The 5,932-nt window shown below is 33.6% G+C and overlaps 1 protein-coding gene across 6 annotated transcripts in view; it reads left to right on the top strand.

Moving 5' to 3' along the window:
- LOC129169112 (neural cell adhesion molecule 1-like) overlaps positions 1–5,001 on the top strand; it is a 282,683-nt gene extending 277,682 nt beyond the window's left edge. For 2 of the 6 annotated variants that reach the window (XM_054755178.1, XM_054755177.1), the window contains exon 20: positions 1–5,000. This exon is cut by the window's left edge and continues 600 nt beyond it. The gene's annotated coding sequence lies outside the window, so the exon portion shown is untranslated. The other 4 variants (XM_054755179.1, XM_054755180.1, XM_054755176.1 and 1 more) reach the window with 3 other exon arrangements.
- The last annotated feature ends 931 nt before the right edge of the window (positions 5,002–5,932 follow it).

Raw genomic sequence — 5,932 nt, 5'->3', positions numbered from 1 at the left:
AGAAAGAGTTGGAATTTTAGGTAAGTAAAGCCGTTTTTAATGTTTTTACAAGACTTAAATTGTGATATCATAGCAAAAAAAGTTACCAAAATAAAGTCATATTTTCACAGAAATAATGTAATATTACAGCTTTTAAAAAAATCAAGAGTTTTACAGAAATAAAGTAATATTTTGACAAATATAATGACAATATTACAGTTGAAAAAATGATCACTATGAAAATCAAGTCCTATTTGGACAAAAATAAAGACATTCTTACCAGCTAAAAACACGTCATTTTACGTGACTAAAGGCATCATTTTACAAGAATAAAGTCACAATATCGCCAGGAAAAAGTCGTCATTTTACGAGAATTGAGTCAAAATATTACGCAAAGAAAGCTAATTGTTCATTTCACAAACTTAATTGCAATGTCGACATTCAACGTAACAGCTCGTTTCTCGTAATACGTATTCTCGTAATTGTTAGTTACGAGAATATCAAAACCCACCAGCTAGCGACGTTTTCTCGTAATCTTGCAACTGAAATCCTTTCTCTCGCTGTATTCCAAATCTAGTCTCATTACACCTTTTGTCTGCTAATATTCCATCCTTAGTCTTATAGTTACGATTTTTTTTCCCCTAATATTACAACTTTACCCTCGCACCGACGTTTGTCGTAAAGATATGACTTCCTGGTCGTTGCCCTAACAACGTAATATTGTAACATTACAACTTTATTTTCATGGATAACTATCTTGTGAACATTACGACTTGCATCGTGATATTTAAACGTGAATCATGTAACACTGCAATTTTACAACGTAATGACTTTAGTCTTGTAACATCACAACAACATTTCAACTTTTTTACGCTTGGATTATTAAATCTGCTGTCTCGTAAAGTCCCCAACTTCTTTTCAGCGTGGCCCTGACCTTCCTTTGCAAATCTCGCAAATAGGTTTTGTATAATTTTCCGCTGTTGGTCCGTAGCTTTACTTCACAGATAACTGCCTTCACGTAAGAACGCTACACTTTCTTCATGCGATTTTATGCGATTGTCGTCGTCGTAATGATGGATTGTGGCTCTCGTTTCCCTTTGTTGTTCAATGAATTCACGTGCAGACATTATTGCCTACTTAGCTTCTTTTTTTTTTAAATGTGTTGATTTGTGGGATGTAGTCATTAGAGCGTTAGCATGCCTGTTCTTTTTTGGTTTTTTTGCAAAGTTACTGTATTTCTGTACATGTTGATGTCATTGGGTTCTTACTGTAATGATGTTATTATAATGAAGGATTTTTTTTCAAGGATTCTGACAGTTTGATTTTATTTTGTTCTAAAATGACAAAATTTGTGGGTTCAACCCCGTGCCTAAAAAAAACCAAAACATCTGAATAATTAATGATTTTTTTCAATCAAAATGGGTTACAATTTCACGGGTGACACTTTTAATCTTGAGTAACTTGTCAAGTCGAATTGTATCAATGACGGAAAGTCGCACTAGCAGGACTGGACACATCTGTACTTAAAAGCGCATCTTCAACTTGCAAAGTTCGGTCTTAAGGTCATTCGGTTTGCGACATCGTAAACTTTCCGATCATGTTTATTTTTTCCCTGGGCCTCCACTGCCTCCTCGCGTCTGCTTCACATTTGCTAGCTCTGAATAGCTCATCGATTTTGCCCCACAGAACAAATGGTTTTTAGTTGGTTTTTGTTTTGTTTTTTTTTGTCTTTGTCCTTTTCCGTGCCTTCGGTGATGTGACATGTATTGCTAGTGTGACTGGCCGCTGCTTTGACAGGAAAAAAGTTTTTTAACTAATCATCAAAGAGGACACGATGTCTTCATTTGGAGAGCAGCATCGAAACTAAAAAAGCTAATGCTAATGCTAAGCACATTGTACCACATCAAAACGAAAACCATATACCCCAAATGTTGTCAACTAAACAAAGAAAACTTTTTTGTTTAGTTTTTCCAACGATAAGATAAAAATTTCAAAATTTGGAGTCACGTGGTTTTTGATCGATAACAACCAATCATCGCAACCGAGTATGTTAGCAGTATTGCATGGCGGTGTCACAATATGTATGAAAAATTGTTTCTACGCTGGGATGGGTTTGGCAACGTAACACATTAACAGTGTCTCGACTAATTTTATCGATAAGTACATTTTAACGATATGTCGGTACAGTGAGGTCAGGATGACACAGAATTCGCAAACTGGTCTTGAAGCAAAGCGTGTTGTCATTTTAACGCCTTGTGTTTTGTGCAAAAACAATCGCTTAATTGGCAAATGATAACCTTTACGATTTGACGCAAATTTATCTCTGAAATCAGAAATACGCACTGCGGAAATTTGGCCTTGTAAATATTTTGTAAGCTACGCGTTTGGAAAGACGACAAAACAAAAAAAGAGCATCACCGTGTTTGTTTTTGCGCAGTGTTCCGTTTGTTCTCGTCCGTCCTGGTACTCCGCTAAATTAGCTTGTTAGCATATGTAGCCGATCAACACACTCGTAGACGTTTTGGCTATAAACGTATAGACGCACGGCAGCTAATTGGAAAGACACAGTGCCTTTTTGGATAGGAAAAAAGGAGGCTAGCATTCAATTCCTCTCCATTTTTTGTTTTTATTTAATAGCAGGGTTTTGTTTGCATTATTAAATGTTCCAAAACAGATGCATCTTGTATATGTGATGGGTTCCTGCTTCGTTATTATTATTATCATTATTATTATTATTAATATTATTACTACAACGTGGATCTTATTTGTATTAGTTCAAGCTATCCATTATCATTGCTCTTATTGGTATGGAAATGAGTAGAAATAACGACCATAATCAAGTCATATTTGTTATGGAAATAAAGTCATAATGTCGTGGCTAAAAAGTCGTAATTTTGCGAGAGGTCATAATCCGTGGAGAAGAAGTCATTTGCGGAAATGTTATGTTATGTTTTTGACATTTGCTTATTTATTATTACTCTCTCGCTATGTTACGTCTTTCCTCGTTGAATTTGTTCCAATTTATAACGCCACATTTTCTCGTAATGTTACGACTTTATATTCAATTCATTTTACAAACCTAGCTTTTTTGTCGTAAAGATATGGCATGTGACATGATTGTTTTCTCGTGTCGTAACACTGCGACTTTTTTCTAATAAACTCGTAACATTCCATTACTTTTTTTTTCAAAAGACAACTTTAGTCCTCTTATAAAAAAATATGACTTCTATGTCGCACATTACGACTTTTTAAAAAATATATATTTTCATTTTAGGAAAGTCACAACTCAGAACATTGTGACTTGTTCTAAAAAAAAATATGACTTAATTTTCTGAAAATTATGACTTTTTCTTGTAAAAATAGACATTTTTGTGACATTACTTTTTTTTAAGCATAAAATATGACTTAATTCTAGGAGCATCACAACTTATTATCCTATGATAACTTTATTCTCGCAACATTACAACTTTTTCCTTGTAAAAGTATGAGTTTTTGTGACATTCCGACCTTTTTTCCCAATGAGATATGACTTCATTCAAGAAACAGCACAAATTTTTAATCCTATGACAACTTGGAATAGTACGACTTTTTTCTTGTGAAAATATGACTTCTTGCGACATTTGTTTTTTTGTTTTTTTTTAAATAACTTTAATCTCGTAACATTGCGACAATTTCTCATGAAAAGGTGACTTAATTCTCGCAACATTGCGATTTTTAGTGATATGACTTCACAATAGGCATTTCCCTACTTTTTAATCCTACGGCAACTTTAGTGTCGTAGCATTGAGACTTTTTCTCATGCAAATATGACACAATTCTTGGGAAATGATACTTGTTTCTTGTAAAAATATGACATTTTGTGACATTGCAACTTTTTTTTTTTTTAACCATAAATATGACTTAATTCAAGGAACACAAGTTTTTATCCTTTGCCCACATTAGTCCTGTAACATTACTACTTTTTTCTTATAAAAATCGGACTTTTTGTGACATGAAACGTTTTTAATAAAGTATGATTTATTCCAGGAACACTTGTTTTTGCTTTTACAGTTGAAGTCTCATAACAAGATGGCTTTGTTCTCGTAAATATCTGACTTGATATCACATTATGACTTTTTTTCCATAAAATATAACTTTATTCTGGCAACATCACTACTTTTATTTTCCTATTACAGTTTGGTAATCTTAGGACTTTTTGTAATAATAAATAGGACTTTTTTTTTTTGCGGTTTACGGCACTATACATGAAAACGGAAATATGTTTTCTATCATTTCCCGCTGTTGGGTCTTAGCTTTACTTCACAGATAAATGCCTTCACGTAAGAATGCAACACCATTTTCACGCCATTTTATGTGATTGTCGTTGTAATGTCGGATTGTGGCTCTCGTTTCCCTTCAATAAAAATGCATTTTATTGACTCCCAACAAGACCAAGAGGCTCACTGTTACGCTTGCTCAGGTTTTCTCATGAAAACGTCTTTGCTGCATTTGCAAAACAATTAGAAACCAATCATTTTATCATTTGCAGCGAGGCTTCATCTTGTATTGTTTTTTTGTTTTGTTTTGTTTCGCTTTCTCTCTCCAAGTGTTGACGTTTGTCTCCCAAGTGTTTTTCGCTTCACAAAGCTCTGAAATCTCATTGAAATAAAAACTGAAATGAATAAAAAATAAATAAATAAAAACGGGAGAAATGTTGTCAGCAAATGTTTGTGATGAAATACTGGGTGGCGGCAGGTTAAAAAAAAATCATAAAAATATTAAGACATATAAATAATAAGAAATGCTTCAGTAAAAGAAAAGAACCAATTATGTTCTTTTTAAATTAATTAATTGTATTATTGACAATAATATGTGAACTTAAATGGATTTCCCCCCAAATGTGTTGTCTTTACGTACTGAAACAAATATTAAAATGTGTCTCCTAACACATTTTTTACTTTTTTTTTTTTATTTTTAAAAGATATTTTACATCTGTCCAGAGAACATTAAAAAACACGAGATGCTTCACAAAATTTTAGGTAATTAACCAATCATTGCTAACAAGAAAAAACATAAGACTTCATATAATTGAGTATATTCATTGATTTTATATGTAGTTTATATTTTAATATATGGAAATTACATTATAAATCCACTAAGTCAGTAGATTTAAAAAAAATATTAATTAATTTATGTAAAATATTTTTTTTTGTAATTTTTGTTCCGCACCAAATTGATATTCATGTTTAAAAAAATCAATTCTTTTGACTCCGTTCGTACTTGTGGTGTAACAGTGCGTTTTAGCCGCCAGAGGGCAGCACGTTCCCAGTCTAACAATGACATCAATGACTCGCAGCTAAGGTGCAATTTTCACATAGACCATGACGTCATCATCAAGAAATAACTTTTACTTTATATTCATTTGATGCTAGATGATGCAACCTTTTTAAGAAGTGGGCCCCGTTTGTGTTTATTTTGTTTGTGATAAGCCTTAAAAAAGCTGTAATTCTCCCATGTGCCCAAAAGGTGGCAGGCTAGTTCAGTCTAAAAACGTGTACATGGTATTGAGTGACATCTCGATAGATAGATTTTATTGACGGATTCTATTATGCAAAAGTGATCTTTTTAATGATGTTCTAAGGGTAATGTGTGTCCCCGGAGGCTATTGATGAACACCAAACGTGAGAAAACTTTATCATCTCCCCGACTTATGAGAGAAGAGGCGCGAGCTCACCTAGCATGGCGCTGCTTGTTTAAAATGTGGCTCTCGTGTTAGCGACGTTTGTGTCCTCCTGACACACTCTTTAATGTTACGTTGTTGTGCATGTAGGAAGTGCACAAAGTACACAATAAGGAGACACACACTCTGTGAGACAAACACAACTCATTAGCATTAAAACTACACGTCTAAATTCCATCATGAAGGTTAGATTTTGGACAACACGCTTCTTCCACACTACTGTGGGACTTCTGA

This window comes from Dunckerocampus dactyliophorus, chromosome 16, assembly GCF_027744805.1.
Source record: "Dunckerocampus dactyliophorus isolate RoL2022-P2 chromosome 16, RoL_Ddac_1.1, whole genome shotgun sequence".
NCBI classification, from domain to species: domain Eukaryota; kingdom Metazoa; phylum Chordata; class Actinopteri; order Syngnathiformes; family Syngnathidae; genus Dunckerocampus; species Dunckerocampus dactyliophorus.
This window is presented reverse-complemented; position numbering and strand designations above follow the sequence as displayed.